The 20,541-nt window shown below is 37.3% G+C and overlaps 1 protein-coding gene and 1 long non-coding RNA gene across 2 annotated transcripts in view; one reads left to right on the forward strand and one right to left on the reverse strand.

Annotated features, from left to right (window-relative positions):
• Positions 1-20,541, reverse strand: part of STARD13 (StAR related lipid transfer domain containing 13) — a 513,277-nt gene that overhangs the window by 459,801 nt on the left and 32,935 nt on the right. The window lies entirely within an intron of this gene.
• LOC123956024 lies at positions 1,158-14,561 on the forward strand. Its single transcript, XR_006821492.1, has 3 exons — positions 1,158-1,276; positions 8,194-8,258; positions 14,425-14,561. It is a non-coding gene; the product is annotated as an uncharacterized LOC123956024 (long non-coding RNA).

The following is a 20,541-nucleotide window of genomic DNA, read 5'->3' on the forward strand; positions in this document are numbered from 1 at the left end:
CTGAGAGGACAGGAGGCAGAAAAGGAGGCAACTGTAAAATGGACAAGTGGTCTGGGAATTAGGAGACCATCTAAAGACTGTACTATTATGAAAACAATGAAGATTTTTTAAAAAACATTTATTTTAGAGAGGGAGAGAGAGCACAAGTGGGCAGAGGGAGATGGGGACAGAGAATCCCAAGTGGACTCCTGCTGAGTCCTGCTGGAGCCCAACTCCAGGTTCGATCTCAGGATCTCATGAGATCATGGCCTGAGCTGAAGCCAAGAGTTGGATGCTGAATGGACTGAGCACCCAGGCATCCTAATGAAGGCTTTTTAAAGAGTTTGACGTGACATGAGGGAGGGCGTTGTTTTGAGAATGTCAAGTGCTTCCTGGAAATTAAGTGAAGTGAGAAGTTAACAAAGAGCCAGGAAATAAGGAGAACAAACTATAAAAGTATTCATGCTTTCTATGAGAATAGGATCAGTGGGAGCTAGAATGTAAGAAGTTAGGCATTAAACAAATATATCTGTATATGCATATGTGTGTGTGTGTGTGTGTGTGCGTTGTATGTACATATGTGTATACATACATACACATTGGCCCCGGGAAGACACACACACACACACACACACACACACACACAACACACACACGGATGCCTCTAAGAAGGGTAACTAGATATCAATGGGACAAGGATGGGAGTAAGGCTTACTCTCTATTATAAACTTGTGTTTTTTAAATTTTATACAAAGTGCATATAGATTAATTTTATTAAAAATAATAAAATTATACTTTTAAAAATTGCTTGATGGTGAGGAAGATGAAGAACTGAGTGCTGACTGCCTTCAAAAATTTTGACTGCTAGGGGTGCCTGGGTGGCTCAGTGGGTTAAAGCCTCTGCCTTCGGCTCGGGGCATGATCCCAGGTCCTGGGATCGAGCCCCACATCGGGCTCTCTGCTCGGCGGGGAGCCTGCTTCCTCCTCTCTCTCTCTGCCTGCCTCTCTGCCTACTAGTGATCTCTGTCTGTCAAATAAATAAATAAAATCTTTAAAAAAATAAAAAAAATTTTGACTGCTAAATATAATATAATGAGGTGATGTATTTGCTAATTTTTCTTTACAGACAAAGAAAAAGCATCTGATGGGGAAGTGGCACATATAAGACAAACAGATGATAGCAGAAGCAGCACCATTCTCACCATGCAGGTCACATTCTGTTTCAAATCACCAGGGAAATGATTAAACCTCCAAAGGAGCATCTCTTCCTCAGAGATGAGCAAGAAGTAAAAGATGGGTGAGTAAAAATAAAGAGACCCTTTGCAGATGACGGACCGTCAAAGGATTTCTGACACACAATGAAGCTAAGTCAGTGGGTCACAACCTTGTCGGCCATTGTCACCTCTGCAGACGAGAATATTCATCCCTGAAACTGAGAGGTTGGGTTGGGGCAGAAGAAAAGGCCCAAATATTTATTGAGGGCTTGTATTCATTTCCTATTTTTGCATAATTTGTCAGCACGAATTTAGCAGTTAAATATGGTATCCATTCCTCAGCTCACTGTTCTGTAGGTCAAAAGTCCGGACAGGTTCAACTGGGCTCTCGGCCTAGATTCTCATAAGGCCAAATCAGTGTGTTGGCCAGGTTGGGTTCTTATCTTAAGGCTCTGGAAAATATCTGCTTCTAAGTTTGTTTGGTTATAGGAAGCATTCAATTCCTTGCAGCTGTGGGACTGAGGTTCCCATTCCCTTGCTGGCTGCCGGAGAAGCCTCTCTCTGATCTTTGCATATGCTCCTCTCCATCTTCAAAGTCAAGAGTGGCTCATCAAATACTTCTTGCATTTGGAATCTCTCTGACCTCTGCCTCTGTTACAAGGCAGAGAAAACTCTCTGCTTTGAAAGGGCTCAAATGATTAGATAACTGATTTGTAACCTTGATTACATCTGCAAAATCTCTTTGCCATGTTGCATAACATAATCACAGGAGTAATACCAAGGGGTGGAGATCATGGGAGCCATCTTAGAACACTGCTTATTATCAGGAAAAAAATGTCTGAGTGCTTTCTGAGAACCAAGCACTACATTAGATTCTGGGCATTACCTTGAAGAAGCCCCATGAAAGTCTGGAGCTCTTACAGAGCTTATCGTCTGGGAAGACAGATAAGACAATGAATATGTAAAAATAAAACAAGGTAATTCAGACAGGGATATGTTCTCTTAAAATTGAGCATAATGTTGTAATTGAAACTGGGAGGTAGGAGTGCTTCTATTTGAGATCAGAAAAGGCCTCTCTAAAATGGCAGCATTTAAGTTGACTTCTGAATGATATAAGGAACCATTGTTCATGGGAAGAGCAAGGATACAGTTTCCAGGGAGGTGGAACTGCAACATTTCTAAGGAAGAAAGAAGGTTGGCATATGTAATGAGGAACAGGAAAAGGGTTGATGTAGATGGACTGAACATTCCAGTTGTCAGTTAAAATAACAGGATATTCCAAAATGACCCTCCCCCAGAAGTATTCATTGACCAGCCATTGACAGATTTTTATTCAATCTCCTTGACTTCACTTCATTATTTAGCATATTTCTGTAAAATAAGACAGACCATCCTTAAAAATCTACCAGTTAACTCTAATGACACATATTTATTGAGCAGTCTGTATATGCCAGTCACTACTCTAGTTCTAGGACTAAATCAGCGAACAAAACAAATGTCATTTTGACACGTTGTGCCACTTACATTCTAGTGGGAGTGATACAAGAAACAAAACAAAACAAAACAAATACAGAGCATGTTAGATTGTAAGAAGTGCTAAGGAGAAAAAATAATATTACGAAAAAGCACAGCAAGATTTTTCCACCCATCTCTCCACTAATTCCACTATTCATATCTCCATTCATATATGCATCCATCCATCCTACATTGGTGGATTGCAGGTCACACATTGAGGATACAAATTAAATAAATGATAAGACTTCCTCCAGCTATGACAGAGTTACTGCTACCAAATGTGTTGAAAATATATACATATAAATTTTCCCCATTGAATAGCAGGCATTCCTTAAGAAAAGAAAACATGAGATGAGCCTCCTGTTTGTCCTAGTTTCCTACTGGGGGCATGTCCTGGACTGCAGTGTAGGGAGATAGAGCCCAAGCAGACCACAGTATTTTGCTGAGCTCTAAAGTCTAGTATGAATGTGCAGAACTGCTGAAGCATCTGGGACTTTCAGGGCAGGATCCTAGAAAAGGGATATCTGAGGACGGCAATAGCCCTAGGAATCTCTGACAGGTTTTTGGTGAATCCTTGGCTTCAGGCTAGACTATGCATTCAGAAGGAAAATTCTGTGAGTCCTGAAAGAGAATGACTGCATTAGGGCTGAGAGCAGAACAGGAAACAGAAATTACATAATGCTAGAAGACAGAATTCTGGCCCAGTTAGAATGGCAGACATCTCTGAGAACCTTGGGTATTTAGTTCAGACTTCAAAAACACCACACCCTATGAGCAAAGACCATATCCCAGATAAGAGCCATGCCTTAGTACTAAAGACAAAACTGGCCCACACAAGCCCTGACAAAGAACCAAAACACATTTCACAGGACAGAGAAGATTCCAAGTAAGTTAACTGTTTGCCAGTCAAAATATAACTCTCTCTAATGAAAGACACTATAAACCTGATTTCCTATGATGTATTACCTACAATGTCAATGTTGAATGTGCAAGCAATTAATTACTATACATGATAAAGAGAAAGAAAATGTAGCATGAAAAACAAGAAAAAAGACAGCCAAGGCAGACATAAAGATTACTTAGATGTGGAATTAAGAAAGGATGTTAAGCAATATAATATAAATATGTGCAAGAATTTAATGGAAAATATGGAACTACTGAGTCAACATGAGGAATATCAGCAGATAAATAAAAGCTGTTAAAAATGGAAAGTCTACAACAGAAAAGTGTAACATGTGAAATGAAAAATCTTCTAGATTGGCTTCAAAACAGATTGCAGACTCCAGAAGAAAGAATCTATGAGGACAAATCCATAGAAGTTACCTAAGCTGAAAGAGAAAAAAATAATTAAAAAAAAAAAGATCAGTACATCAGGGACCTATGAAAAGATGTCAAGCTTTTTTTTTTTTTTTCTGTTTGATATTTTATTTATACATTTCATATTTTCTTCTGATTGCTTATCTCAGGTTTGGAAACTTTTGCAAAGGCAAAAAAAGATAATCAAGCTTTCTAACATATATGTAACAGAATTTCTCAAAGGAGAGAAGAGAGGGAAAATTGAGAAGAAAAAAAAGATAGGAAGATATAATGGAAAAAAATTCCAAATTTAGTGAAAAATATCAACCTACAGATTAAAAAAACTCAAAGAAATACAAAGAGAATAAACACAAAGACAATGATACCAAGATACAACACAATAAACTGCTATATATAGAGTAAATGTTGGGGTTCCTGGGTGGCTCAGTAGGTTGAATGTCTGCCTTCTGATCAGGTCATGATCTTAGGGTGCTGGGATGGAGCCCCACATTGGGCTCTCTGCTCAGCAGGGAGTCTGTTTCTCACCCTATGCTTTCTCTCTCCCAAACAAATAAATAAAACCTTTAAAAATTATTTTAAAATAGAGAGAAAAATCTTAAAAACACCCATACTACATATGTATACATACGTTTACCTATAAGGAAACAATGATGTGAACTAATGACTGGCTTCTTATCAGAAACAATGGAAACCAGAAGATAATGAAATGACATCTTTTAACTGCTAAAATAAAAAGAAATGTCAATCCAGAATTCTATATCTAATAAAGATATTCTTTAAAAATGAAGATGAAATAAAGATATTCAGATAAATAAAAACTGAGAGCATGTCACCAACAGATCTGCCTACAAGAAATACTAACAGAGGTTCTTTAGCCCCCAGAAAAATGATTCCAGATTGAAACTTGGATCTAGAGGGTGGAATAAGGGGAATTTAAAATGACAAACATGTAGGTAAATACAAAACACTATCTTTCATTACCTCTTAATTTCTCCTAAAAATGATTGTTGAAAACAAAAATAGGAACATTTCAAGTCAGATTATCATACGTATAGATGTTGCTCAGATAACACAAGGGATAGAGTACATAAATGTAAACAAGCTATTTTAAGTAAAATAGTGTAATATTGATTTTGCTTTTAATTAATTTCATTTCAGAGATAATTCTAATTTAGTTTTGAAAAGTTAGGCTACATTATCACAATTTTTAGAACATTAAAAAATATCTAGCTGAAATTGTAGGTATAGATAAAAAGCCAATAGAGATTAAAGGAAATACTTATTAAAGAAAAAAAAAAAAAACTTCCTAAAAAAACAGCAAGGAAAAAAGAATGGAAGAGCAAAAACTAAGCCAAAACAAAATGAAAAAAACCCAAATAGGACAAATATAAAATAGTAAGAGATATGAACCCAACCATATCAATAATCACATTAAATGTAAATGTGCTAAACATTCCAATTAAAAGCCAGAATCGGGGGCACATGGGCGGCTCAGTGGGTTAAAACCTCTGCCTTCAGCTCAGGTCATGATTTCAGGGTCCTGGGATCGAGCCGCACATCAGGCTCTCTCCTCAGCAGGGATCCTGCTTTCCCCTCTTTCTCTCTGTCTGCCTCTCTGCCTACTTGTGATTTTTGTCTGTCAAATAAATAAATTTTAAAAATCTTTAAAAAAATAAAAAAATCAGAATAGTTAGAACAGATTAAAAATAAAAATAAAAATAAAATAATAAATATATAATAATAAACTAATAATAATATTAAATAAAATAATATAATTAAAAATAAAATAATAAAAATAATAAAAATAAAACATTTAAAAAGCAAGGCTCAACTATATGCTGTCAACAAGAACTGCACATTAAAGACAGATAGGTTAAAGGTAAAAGGATAGAAAATGTATACTGTGCAAATAATACTCATAATAAAGCTGGTGTGGCTATATTAATATCTGAATTAGACTTTAAGACTATGGATACTAGCAGAGATAAAGAAGGAAATTCATAATCATAAAAGAATAAATTGGTCAGGAAGATAAAATGAACATAAATATGCATTCACTTATTAACAGACTTTCATAATGAATGAGCCAATGATTGACAGAACTAATACAAATCCAGAATCATAATTGGAGATTTTAATACTCCCTCTTCGTAATTTACAGAACAAATGAACACACATAGCAAATTAGTATGTATAGCAATTGGGAAGCTGTTATTAATCCACATGACCTACATGACATTATAGAACACTATATCCAACACTTTAGAATACACATTCTTTCAAAGGCACTGAACTATCCACTAAGATAGACTGTATTTTAATATATTTCAAATGATTGAAATCTTACAACATGAGATGAACCAAAAATCAGTAACAGTAAGCTATAGATAGATAGATATAATAATAAAATGTCTAGAAATTTTCCCAAATAGTTGAAAATTAAAGAATACATTAAATAGCCTATGGATCAAAAAATAAATCCAAGGGAAAATATTGGAAATATTAGAAACAAAATGATAATATAACAATTTGTGAGTGGTAGAAAGAAAGTTATAATATTAAATGTTGATATTAGAAAATAAAAAAAGATGTAAAACCATTAAGCTGAACTTCCATCTTCAAAAGTTAGAAAATAGATTTCATTTAAGCATCTTCACTACAATTACAGGCGGAAGAAAAAAACAAGTACTGAAAGAAGCTAAGTTAATTTTATAAGTTAAATTTGTAATACAAGAATGGAAGTTCTTTTTTATTTCTTTCATTATGAAGTGAAATAAAATTTTTTTTAAAGTTAGAAAAAGAAGCGCAAACTATACCCAAAGCAAACAGAAGAAAGGAAGTAATTATAATAATAAAGAACAAATAAAATGAACTGGAAAATATATAAAGAATAAAGAAAATTAACAAGTTAAACATTGTCTTTATAAAAGAATAATGAAATCGATAATGGCAAAAAAAAGAAAACACAAATTGCTAACATTAACAGTAACACAGTGGATATTGTTACTTAATAATAGGTAATAAAAGGGTAATAAAAATTATACTACAAACAACTTTCCACCAAAAAAATGTATCATAGAATTGACAAAATCTTGGAAAAACTCATCCTACCAAAACAGACTAAAAAAGTCATTGAAAATCTGGAAAGTCTATATATCTTTAAAAAATTGAATTTAGAATTTAACAAAGAAATCTTTCAACAAAGAAAACTCCAAGTTCAGTTGGTTTCACCAATGATTTCTATAAAATATTAATGAAAAGAAAAACTAATTCTATACAAACTTTGTTAGAAAACAGAAAGAGGGAATGCTTCTCAACTCATTTTATGGGACCAGAATAACCCTATTTCTAAAGTCTGACAAAGACTTTACAAATAAAACCAATATCCCTTATGAAAATAGGCACAAAATCCAAATTCAATAACAAATCAATCCAATACTCTATAAAAGGAAAAATAAATTGACCAAGTGGGTTCTTATCCCAGGACCCTGAGATCATGACCTGAGCGGAAGGCAGAGGCTTAAACCACTGAGCCACCCAGGCGCCCCTCCCTCCTTTATTTTTAGAATTATTAAACCACCTTGTTTCACAAACTTTCCAATGTTTCAGTGTACTTTTCTGCCTAAATCTAGGCAGTGTCAATTTGGCATTTACTATCCCATGTATAATTATTAACTTTTGAATGTCCATAGATAACATACATGGATGCAAAATTTATTTTGCATCATTTTAGGCTATTTCTTTTTTTCTTTTTTTTTTTAAACAGTCTTTTTTTTTTAAGATTTTATTTATTTATTTGACAGACAGAGATCACAAGCAGGCTCCCCGCAGAGCAGAGAGTCCGATGTGGGGCTCGAACCCAGGATCCTGGGATCATGACCTGAACTAAAGGCAGAGGCTTTAACCCACTGAGCCACCCAGGCGCCCCCATTTTAGCTATTTCTAAGACAGTAGTTTTTCAGTTTGATAGGGTAATGAATTGGGATGAATACTTTTTTTTCTTGTTTCTGGACACACATATGCACATACATGCACACACATCTCCAATGTTTTCCTTTTATTTATCCCAGAAATTAAACCAGGGATGACTCTTCTGTATTCTTTTTCCTTTGTATGTGGCACTAATAAGTTTATTCATTAATGAATAGCCTGCACAATTTTCTTCCAGCCATTTTGCCCTCCAGACCAGAAGGCTGCTTCTGAGCAACTTCAAAGTTCAAGTTGAAGTATCAGGTATGACTCAAAATGGGTCATTTCTCTTTTTCTCAGAATTATATTGAAATGAACGTGTTCTAATAGGCATTAAAAGTAATTGGCTTCGGGTGTTGTGCAAAAAGAATGAATACTGTTACGCTGAAAAAATAAATAAAATGGAAAAAAAAATAAAACAAAATCTTTAAAATAAAAAAAATAAATAAAAAAAAAAGTAATTGGCTTCACTCAGCAGGAACCTCATATAATCAGAGTCCAATTTGGCAAAACTCAACCCATTTTGTATGCCGAAGGGGCACCTTAGAGAAATCAAGACCCTTTGAAGGACTAATGGCAGAAGGCTAAGAAGAATGTATCCCTTTTTACTACAGCAGCCACATTGAACCTCTGCAACTATACTACTAACAAAATTACCAAACACTGTTCTTACATGTTGTCTTATTTAGAAGTAAAAACAATGTTACCAGTCAGAAGGTTTTGTATGTTCCAGCTTGTTTGTTAGAGATTTCTAGGGAGAACTAAATTTTTGTCTTGGCCACAAATCAATATTCAAATGCTTCATGGTGATTTTTATTGTGCTTTCACTTTATCAAATTCTAGAAACTACTAGGCATGTGTGCTATGGAAACACAATAGTTTCTAAGTTAAATCTACCTTAAATAAGGTAAGTGACATATATAAGAATTAGGGATGATATTATATGGCATTCTATTTTTGTAAGTGTATACCTTATAAATGGGTACATTTATATGGGTAAGAATATCAAACAAACAGAAAAGAAAAACTGCTAAGTTTCAACATAATTTTTTGAACCCTTCAGTGCCAAGGAATTACTAGACCAAAAAAAAAAAAAAAAATCAATACTGTCTCATTGCCTTTCTCCCTGGCCTCATTCTATCAAAAACACTATCTTGTGTTGTAAATCTTTAATTTGCTTCTAACGTGGCAACAGTCACAGAAGGTTTGCAGTCTTTTAGATAAGTAATACAGGCCCAAGATCATTTGGTTTATGAATATAAAAGGAGTAAAATGCACATCAATGGCAAATGAAAGCCTTTTATTTAATCAAATATAACTATCTAACATGTTCTAGCAGCCCTTGTTTTTCTTTCACATTTATATAATTTTTGTATATTGGCAAAAGTCTTCCAGCTCGCTTTTATTCTCTTTCTCACACCCACCCCATGAGGTAAGTTGGAGCAACTTGTGTTCAACGCAAAGTGCCAGAGGAATAGAGAAATGATGCGGGTTTCCCAGAGTGCCCCAGCAAAGCCTTGGCTGATCCAGATTGCAAATTCCCCGTCCCTTAGTCCCTCACTCATTAGCCACTAAGTCCCAGCTCCTCTCATCTCTTCACACCCCAAAAGCTTCTTACCCTCAACTTATTTTAATGAAGCCCACGAGATCTCCTTTTGGCTGGTTTTCAGGCTCTTTTCCTATTACTCCACCACTTTCCTAGCCTCTAGGCAAGATTTACTCCAAAGCCTAGGGAAAAGTTAATTTGCTGATACATATTTCTAATTGGCCTGCTGTGGCCACTGCATATTGCTTTTCCCTCCAGAGGTGCTGATTATGTGCCTTTCCTATAGAGATTCAACATACCCACCCTCCCAAATGCAGTATTGCCTTGGACTAGTCCCTCATGACCTTTACTTCCCTTGACTTGCTAATAGAGTCTTATCCAAGGGCAAAGTATGGGAAAAAATTAAATAGAGAGGAAGAATTTTTGTAAACACCCAAGTCTGCGGAATTTTATCTTGTTCTTCCTAGATATGCTCCAGCCCATACCAGTACCTGCTGAGACACAAATTTTCTTAAACATACTCTGTCCTGAGTACCTGTGAGTCCCAGGGTCCTAATCTTTCTTCACTGTCTCTCATCACTCCATTGGCTGTAATATGGTAGATGCGTGTAAGGAATTTCTCTCTCTCCTAATGCCTCTCCTATCCCTTGTCTTACTGTTGCAGATAATACAATCCTGGACAATCCATTAAAATACAATCCATAAAAAGATGCAGATCCTCTTCGGCAAAAAGGAACTCAATTGGCATTCATCACACATCGCTTTGAGATATAAACCTGCATTTTAAAAAAGATGTTCCAGTCTTTGTAAATCAGATGGCAAGTCCCTGCTGACATCCCAGTGTGTATAATATACTGGTGGGAATGATCCGTAGTTGGTCCAGTCCAAGGCAGTGTTAAATCACACTGATTTTATGAGCTTGGAGCAGCACTTACTTGGTATTCTCTTTCTTACACAATAATCCTTGGCAAGCATAAGCACTAGGGATTTATAACACCACGTGTAATTTTAGTCACCATCCAAAGTATATTATCCTCCTTTTATGGGAATACCAGGTGACTTCTATCTATACAAAACCATTTATCAAGTTCTCCAAAGAGCCAAGCCTTGGGCTAAGTTAAAATCACAGTTACCTGGTCTTTTCCTAAAATCAGGTAGATATTAAAAAGTTCCATTTCAGCTTTCTTTTCTCAAAGCCCTTAGAATATCCTCTTTGTGTTCTTATGTCAGTAGACAGTGTATAAGAGATATGACTTGGTCTGGTTGATGACTGAGGAAGTGTTAGCACTCCGGGCCAGAATGGTGACTCCTCCACCTCATTGTACACGATATGTCAATACAGCTATCAGCTTTGGACTAAAAAGTGCTGAAGCTAGGACGTAAACTGGACTATTTGTGTTTTCTCCATATTTTAATTGAATCTCCATGTTAATTTAAACAAATCTCACTATTGGTTGCATTTGATGTATTTGAAGTTTTCGATTTCTAGAGTAGAGTGACAATTAAGATGCTACGGGCTGCTAATTTTTGTTTCTTTAGATGTTTATACAAATATGAACACTTCCAGTACTCAAAATGCTATATTGAGAGATCAAGCTAAAATCTTATCATGACGTCTGGTGAGCAGGTGAAAGTAATTTGTAGTAAAAGTTACGGTTATGACAGTAAAAAGAAGGAAGGCAAGAATGCTGTCATGGTAACACATTTCCAATAGACCTGAAGTAAAAAGAAAATCATCCAACACAAAAGTCTAAATAAAGTTTATTAGGCAATGGTCACAGTAAAACTCTTATTATACTGTTGCTGCAAGAAACCTGCTTTACCATTATAATGACATTGTTGCCATTTGCATTGACTAGCTTAATTTGCCAAATGGCATTCATGGATGCAGGCTGATTGTAATATTGTCAGTCTGCAGCTAATACATATAATCAGCACATTATAGGTAATTTACTTAAAGCAAAAGAGCTTGCGTTACTGAGGCTAGACTAAGACATCAACTTTGGAGCTCTTGTCATCCTATTGCTTGCTCACTATGGAATATGTTCCTAAACATTCTGGCATTAGTGAGTCAGTTAATCACCAATATTCATAATATATATGATTAATGCAGCAATACTACTTTAACCATATATATTATTTGGAACCTTGTGAGTTAGTCTGTGGCATTCTATTAGAATGATATGTTTTCTTAAGATTTTATTTATTTACTTACTTGTTGGAGAGAGGTACAAGCAGGGGGAGTGGCAGGCAGAGGGAGAGGGAGAAGCAGACTCCCTGCTGAGCAAGGAGCCTAATGCGGGGCCCAATTCCAGGACCCTGAGATCAAGACCTGAGCTGAAGGCAGATGCTTAACAGTGAGCCACCCAGGCTCCCCTAGAATGATTATTTTTTGTTATAAATTCATAATCAGAAAATCATTAGTAGGTTAGTTTCCATTTCACTGTCTCTGTATTCGACCTACATATCTTTATAACAACTTGGATATAGTTAAGGAGAAATTTTGCTCCGGTGTAGAAGTATTTTATCCCTTAAACCCAGAAAATAGGTTGGCATCGAAATGGGAGCCAAAGCTTTTGTTGCTTTTTGGAAAAAAAAAGATACTGGCAAAATAATTACCAAATTTTATTACTTCTAGTCACTGGTATATATTTTATTTTCCAATATTATTATTTACAGTTTTTCTCTGCTAGAAGAATATATTAAAGATATAAATCCATCAGCTATCCACTTTTCTGCAAGGATAAATTCTCACTGTTTTCTGTGTAGCAATCATTATGTCACAATGTCCTGTATTTCAATTATTTTTCATTTCTATTTAAGAGGCAAAGAGCAAAGCATAATGTCTTTCAAGAGCATAGGGATCATTCATAGAACTGAAAAACAGTCAATGAAATGATAACCCAAGACCTATATAAACATAAGCATTAGTGCTAGAAAATGTCAACCCCATTGCTTCTAAAGAGCAAAAATGTCACTGAACCTTAGCTGTTTTTTTTTTATTTCATACAATGAACTTATCCTGAAATTTTCCAAAAGACTCATTTAATTCTTATTAAGAGGCATGTGTTGAATTGTAAATGACATTGATGATAATGTCAGCTATATTATTCAGCAATGTCATTCATTGCCTTTAACCCCTCTGGGCATTTAGAAAGGCCTTACCTTCTAATTTCCTCTTGTCATCCAAATGCTGCCTAATGCTATTTACCAAAGAATATGATGGTTACCTTTAATCATATAACTTTTTTTTTTCCATAGTCCATAAATAGAAGTTCTAAATGAAGGCTAGGGCTTTATAGCAGATTCTTGCAAATAGTACTATAGATCATACCCCATCTGCCTTATCCTTAAGATGAGCTCAAAGAATGTACCTAAGATAAAGAAACAAATATATATATATATATATATATATATATATACACACACACACACACATAAATATAATAATATATATTACATGTAATATATAATGTATATTCCATATATATTACCTAGCCATTATCCAGTTTAGTGGATGTTAAATTGTGGAAAATATGAAAAAAAAAAAGCACATTCTTTGCTTAATGTCCATCACAGATTGTGTCTGCATCTTCCTGTTATGTGTTGAGCTCAACATGAATGACTGGCATAATTTTTAAAAGGTAATCACTGCACAGAACAGGTCAGTTGTGTTTGGCCACGTCTTCACAATCATGTTAAAAAGGAGAGAAATCAGATGTTACTATATACCTTCCTCTCAGGCTGGTTCAAAGTTTCATTATTCAACCACATTATGTAAAAACCAGTTGCAGAATGGGAGGGTTTGCCTGGCATGCAAGGTCAGGTGGAGAGGGTGATGTAATCTGGGAGCAGGACCCATGGTGCTGCTTCGCAGCCTGGGGTGGTATTGGGAAATGAGCTGTCCCAGTGGGGAGCTCATTTTCACTGCTGACCACCCTCTTGGGGCTCCCAGTCTGAACTCTGTATACAGGGTTTTCAGAAGGACCCAGAGATGACAACAAGACCACATTTGTTTGCATCTTTCAGTCAAATGGATTCTTCAAATAGTCTAAACACTACTCTTTTGTCTTTCAGAGGACAAAACTACATTTGATAATTTAATGATAGGCTTTCAAAGATTGGAAAGGATTTTCATTAAAAGATGGCCACCACGTGAACATGACTGTTTAAGAAATCTAATTTCCTTCTTCTTTATATCAGAAAATTAGGCATCTAATTGTGCCTTATTCATGCTATAACCTGATTTAACATCCCTGAGCTAAGAACTCAGAGTGGCATCAATCCATAGCATCTGAAAGCTTTTGCCAAGACGTGTCAGAATTTCTTTAAGGAACAGTTCACCCCATACTCTAGACTTACACAACATCAGCGACCTCACAGTTCAAGTATGCCTTAATGATCCAATGGTAGGAGCAGCTTGTTGAATACACGGAATAGTTCTCATTGTTACCAGTGGGCACTTCCTAGAACTTCTGAACTATTTCTAAATGCACAACTCCACAGTGTTTTCAGAGTTTGATTTATAAAAGAAACAGACACCTAAAAGATTTTCTGTTCCAATGCCTTCTCTTTTCTTTCTTATTTTTCTTCTTTCTTTATTTTTTCTTTCCTTTTTCTTTTCGGTTTTTTCTTTTTTCTTTTTTCTTTCTTTCTTTTTTTTTTTTTCAGAAGTTGGATTGGAATAGATAGCTCAAAACTATTTTGGGTCACTAAATTCCTTCGTTCTCTGGGTCTAAAATCCTGAAAGGAGTCATGAGAGGTAAATCAATTTAACACACCACTTCTACATTAGACTAAATTACTGTTGTCGTTCTTCAAATGTTGGCGCACACACACACTCACTCACTCACTCACTTCCCTTCTCCTGTTTCTCTTTCACAGGGCTAAACTGTCCCGACAGAGAGAAAAACAATGTTCACAGGGCTCCAGGGAGAGTGCTGGAGCTGCGAATGTAGGGTGGGGCAAGGTGGTGAAACAAAGGGTGTGCTCTGAGCCTGTGGCCTCCTGATGTCCCCTGGGCTTTCTTCCTGCCAGTGCCTGGTGCATGCAAGATGTACAGTGGAGGTGGCGGGGTGGGGGGTGGGGGGAGGCGGCTATGAGCCAGCTCTCCCTTGGAGATACTACCATAAAAGGACGTTTGAGATACATTTTTTATTTTACCATAAATCATAGAATAAAACAAAGAGGACGAGTATCTCAAGAAGTAAGCCCAGTTCTTCCCTTTTCTTTAGAAAATGCCTCCCCAAGCCCAGAGAAACACTTGACAGTGCCTGCTTTGTGAACTTTTCACTCCACGTACAAAATGTACTGAAGAATAAATAGCACTGCAAAGAACAGACTATGCAGCAGACTGTCCTGAGTTTAAATACTGGCTCTTACCATATCCTGTTCTATATCCTTTGTTTAATTTTCTTATTCGATAGGTGAAAATTAAATACCTACCTCACAGAGTTGTAAGAAATGGATGGAACAGACTAAGCACAGATCATTGCTCATAGTAAACACTCAGTGCCTCAATACGAAGTAGTAGACAAGATTTTGGTGATTGGGTGATGGTAGTCCCTGACACATGCCTTCTTTTTAGCCCTCCATTTTTTGGTGGCAGAGGGGCAGAGGGAGAGGGAGCGAGAATCTTACGTGGGCTGCATGCTCAGTGCAGAGTCCAGCTCAGGGCTCTATCTCACAACCCTGAGATCATGACCTGAGCAGAAATCAAGAGTCAGAAACTTAACCGATGGAGCCACCCAGATCCTACAGTCCTCTATTTTAAAGGATATGAGAAAGAGGACTTCTCCCTCTGCTCCTGGAAAGGAGGACTGGGAGGTTCAGCAACTTTACTTGCCATTACTTGGTTGTGATTCCATCTGGGATAGGGATATTATAAAGTTAAATGTCCAAACTGGGGCACTTTTGAGAATGAAATGGAGTGCTAATCCAGTGGGACATCAGGGCAATAGGCATAAAGTGGCCTCTCCTTATAAAACTGAGAGTGAGACACCCTAATTATGAGACTATCTAGGAAGTTTTCTTCCTGTTTCAAAGCCTGAAATTGGAGGGAAAGGTGTAATTTTCTCAAAAGCCTATTCTCCTATTTGAAGAAGAGTAGGAAATAAGGACACTTGCTATTCTATCCAGATAGTCCATTAAAAAAATAATTAGTCAGCGGGGCGCCTGGGTGGCTCAGTGGGTTAAAGCCTCTGCCTTTGGCTCAGGTCATAATCCCCCCCACATGAGCCCCACATCGGGCTCTCTGCTCCGCAGGGAGCCTGCTTCCTCCTCTCTCTCTCTACCTACTTGTGATCTCTGTCTGTCAAATAAATAAAATCTAAAAAAAAAAAAAAATTAGTCAAGACAACAAGGCATTATTACTATTTTATGCCTATGACAAAAATACTGGTTGGGCCATTAGGACTCCTGGGTTCAGTGACCAGCTCGGGGGCTAGTTGGCTGTGTTATGACAGTCGGGGGTCCAATCTTGCCACCTAGACAATCAGGGAGTTGGATCAGGGACCTCTGAGCTCTCCAACAGTTTAGAATTCTGTTTTTAATCTCCTAAACCCCAGAGTAGTACTGTGTATCAATTTCAGTAACATCCTTTCTAAACTCAGATTTTGCATCCTTCTGAAAGGAGCATTCAGTCAGGTTGGGAGTAACATACTCCTCCTGAAAGCACCATGAAGGAAAGAATACTACTCATTTGTCTTTATTGGGAGTATTTTACATGCCAAACAGCTTGGTTTCATTTAAGCTCCATGGCAACCCTCAGTGGTAGGCACTGTCACTCTTTGGTAGGAGGGGAACTGAGATACAGAGAAATCAAGTAACTACTCAAGGTCTTCCAACTAGTAAGCAGTAGTGTGGCTGTGAATGGAGAGACTGGGACTTCAGAGTCAGTGTTCTGAACCTTGTGCCATTACAGCAGAGAAGAGGCAGCAGAGACCTCCAAATTTCCACTGCCGGATTGCAAGAAGCAGAATTTATTTAGAATTTAGAAAGTGAAGGAGACATGTCCGTGGCCTGCACCCTCAAATTGCTATCTTCTGGCCTACGTTGTACATGAGAGCAAACTTGTCCTCGATTGGATAAATATCCACAAAGCACATACAGCCGTCTGGAAAACGCTCAGTTTCCATATCATAACTTGAAAGTCCTGGGATATAAATATCATGCTGATTGCTCTTCTGCTCATTGGAAACTCATTTTGAATTCTCACAAATGTGCATTGAACGCCAACATGTGACGAAACTTTCAACTTGCATGACATTTTCCACCAAGCTTCTTACCAGTTATGCTTATTATTTTGCAGCACATTCAAGGGCTTTGATAATTACTTTGCCAAAGACCAAAAGACAGTTTCTAATCAACTCACACATTTTATCATATGGAAAGAAATTCAAAGAAGTTACAACTTATGCTAACCCACATAATTTGCTTCCAGGAAGTAATTTAAAAACATGAGTTACATTGATTTGAATTACAGAGCTACCTAAGATTCATATGAAATCTAAAGAAGATAGGTCTGAGTTTTGAATTTTGATTCTTGCAGGACTGATTTTATTAACAGGTAAAAAAAAATTATATTCATGAAACATCGCATATTAAACTCAGTTTTGCAGACTCCTTCAAATAAGAATTTGATTTGCTTCAATCATACTGCTAGTACTGTCTTTAATTTTTTTTTTTTTTTTTTTTGGATTCAAAGTTGCTGATCTTCAACTTTTCATACATTCATTCACTCATTAATTCATTTTATTTAGCTAACCCTTTTGGAGCATTTAATGGTTCCTTTCTATACTTCCTCTTGTCATGTTGTTTTACCAAGTTCTCAGGCTCTTGAATAAATCTGTGTTGCTTCATATTTGTTATGTTTTACACTGATCTGAATGCTGGATTTGGAAACTCGGTGTGAGATAGATCCTCTTCCGAGGTTTTATAACTACAAATTTGGAAATACAGTATACATAGGCTTCATTCACTTCCTGAAATGCAATGGCAACTCTTTTATTTTAAATACTTCGCTTAAGATATGATTCTGACCTGCAGAAGTTATACTAGGCTGACATGCCCGTAACAGTTCAAATCATAGATTCTACCCAACTTGACTGCATGTTGCCAAGGACTCTATGTCAAAGCGTTGCCTATAACCCCACTCTCTCCAAAAATCAGGCAGGGGTAGAGCAGGAGGGATAACAAGATCGCAAATAAAAATAAAATCAAAAATAATAATATAAAATTCTGATGTGCAGATAACATTTCATATAATAGCTTCTTTTATATGTTTCTAAAATGTAGGACTGAAATACAGCAGCGCTGTATGGTCAATGAGCAGGGCAGACGGTGGGCGGCGAGTGCTCATTACCGCGCAACAATCACCACCACCCTCCAAAGCCATTTGTCTCCAGGCATTTGTCGAGGTCAGGTATTCCGTGAAAGGAAACCACTTCTCCTTTTCCTAAAGTCAGAGATTAGAGACGGATTGTGTTTGAAGCAGTACTACCCGAGCCTTTAGTCAGCTTCTCAGTGAACAGATTCATTCATTCTGCAAATATTTGTAAACCGGACATTTTTCTAAAATCTGTTGGTCAATAATGAACATGGCTGAGATGTTTCCTGACCTCATAGAGTTTCTAGTCTGAGGGGAAAAGAAAATAAACAAGACACGAGTGAACAGACACAACAAGGACACAGGTGACAACTGCTACCAAGGGGTACAGAGGGTGATGTCATGAAGTTTTGGAGAGTAACCAAGAGGAGGCTATTTAAGGCGGTGCACAGGGAAGAGAAATTACAGTGGAGATCAGTCCTGGGAACACTTGGCCAAGACCATATTGAGATGAGGGGGGAACAGGTCCAAAGCCTCAAATTCCGCGATTTGCCTGAGTTTGCTGGAGACGGGGGATTCAAAGGTATCCAAGAACAGCCATGGACTTTGCTCTCACGAAGTTCACTGTCTTACGGGAAAATAAGGTTCCTGCCTTCAAGGAACTCATGAGTGATAGAGAAAATAGCTGTGTAAGCAAGTCATTGCAATGTAGCAACATTCTCCAACTATGACCATCATAACAAGGAAGGGAATGGGTCAGAGGAGACTGCGCCAAGGAATTTGTCCAGGGCCACCTAGTGGCAAAGTCATTAGTGGCAAAGTCAAATCTCTAATATGGGTTTCTCAACTCCATATCCAGTGTTTTGGTTTTTCTTTTTTTTTTTTTTTTAATAATTTTCATTATATTCCCAGTGGAACACACAAAAGAGATGGGGAAAATGAGGCAGCTGAGAGAATATTCATTCCCTGTATAAAGTCAAGGGAGCACAGACCAGATACTAGAGGTAGCACACCTCATATTTTTTGAGTATAGTACTTCTTATGCTGAACTTTTTTTTAAAATTTACATATAATGTATTATTAGCCCCAGGGGTCCAGGTCTGTGAATAGCCAGGTTTACACACTCACTCTATGCTGAACTTCTTCTTTTTTTTTTTTTTAAGATTTTATTTATTTATTTGACAGACGGAGATCACAAGTAGGCAGAGAGGCAGGCAGAGAGAGAGAGAGAGAGAGAGAGAGAGAGGATGAAGCAGGTTCCCTGCCGAGTAGAGAGCCTGATTCAGGGCTTGATCCCAGGACCCTGAGATCATGACCAGAGCGGAAGGCAGAGGCTTTAACCCACTGGGCCACCCAGGCGCCCCAATGCTGAACTTCTTAATCACTTCCAATGTCCCATCCAGAGCCCCTTTAGAGAAGATCAACACATTCTAGGAAAAGTCATTTACTCAGTCCAGTCATTGATCCAAAAATCCTTTTTTCCCCCTACTACAGCATTAATTTGTACAGGGACTTAATTTTTTTCTTATCTGAGTATCTGCAGTAGGACACCTCCTCTGGGGGTCTTGCCAGGAGGGAAGGGTTTCAAGGATGCTTGGTGGGTTGTATTCCTGGTTTCTGAAAGCTGTTGTCCTAGATGTCCTGAGGTGCTATTTTCAATGACAGTGAATATGCCTCTTTGTGCTTCTGCCTGGTTTTCCCTTAACACATCCACAGGAGTCAGTGGTTTCTCTTTCTTAGGCACCATCTCTTATTGTGATTTCTCAACTCCGGGTCCTGTTGTAATCAAAGCTCCAGACCACTGCCCATTTCTTTCTCCTTAAACTTCAGACCCCTCTGGAGAATAAATGGGCTTTCAAAAAACCCTGCAATTAGAATATAAATGCAGTAATTTAACAGCTTCTGATTAGAATACAAATAATCTCCTAATAACCCATACAAATGAGGGTATTAGTAATATTATGCATCAGGGAGGGGCAACAGCGCTAAGGGCTGTGACTTCTCCTTCACTTTCCCTTCAGCTTGGCAGCTCCAGCCTGGTGGCTCCCGTCCATGTTTCTCTGAAAACAGACAGCCTTTCCTTCTCTAACTAAGCACAAGAGACCTGGGAGTCTTTGCCATTTAATGATGGACTTGGCAGATGGCTTTCTTATTTTTCAGATAAATGTCATTTTGTCAATTACTCATGAAATCCTTCAGAGAGCAGACCCGTAGGTCCCATGCAGGTTTGTAAATGTCCTGCTCAGCAACATGGTTTGACGAAGGCCTCTAGCACAATGGGAGGAAGTGGTCCTGGTTGGAACCGATCCCAATCTCAGGTCAAGAAGAGAAGAGTGGGAAACACACCCTTCTGAACTGTGAATGGAGAAAGGAAGCTGTTTTTCTTTCTTTCTTTTTTTTTTTTTTTTCCCTCCAAGCCAATTAAAGAAAGCATGGAGAGACCCAAACTTTATTGAGTGCCTACTGTATTCCAGGAACGAAGCTGTATGCTTGTTTTCTCTCATTTGATTTTCAGAAAAAGCCTGTAAGATACTGGTTATTATTCCTATATGCAGAGATAAGACAAGGGAATTTCAAAAAATTCGAATTCTTCGACCCAGTAACTTTCCTTGTAACAAAAATGTAGCCCGTCCCAGAAGAGAAATGAACACAACTGTAATATTTTTGTTATGCTA

This window comes from Meles meles, chromosome 14 (assembly GCF_922984935.1).
Source record: "Meles meles chromosome 14, mMelMel3.1 paternal haplotype, whole genome shotgun sequence".
Taxonomy (NCBI): Eukaryota; Metazoa; Chordata; class Mammalia; order Carnivora; family Mustelidae; genus Meles; species Meles meles.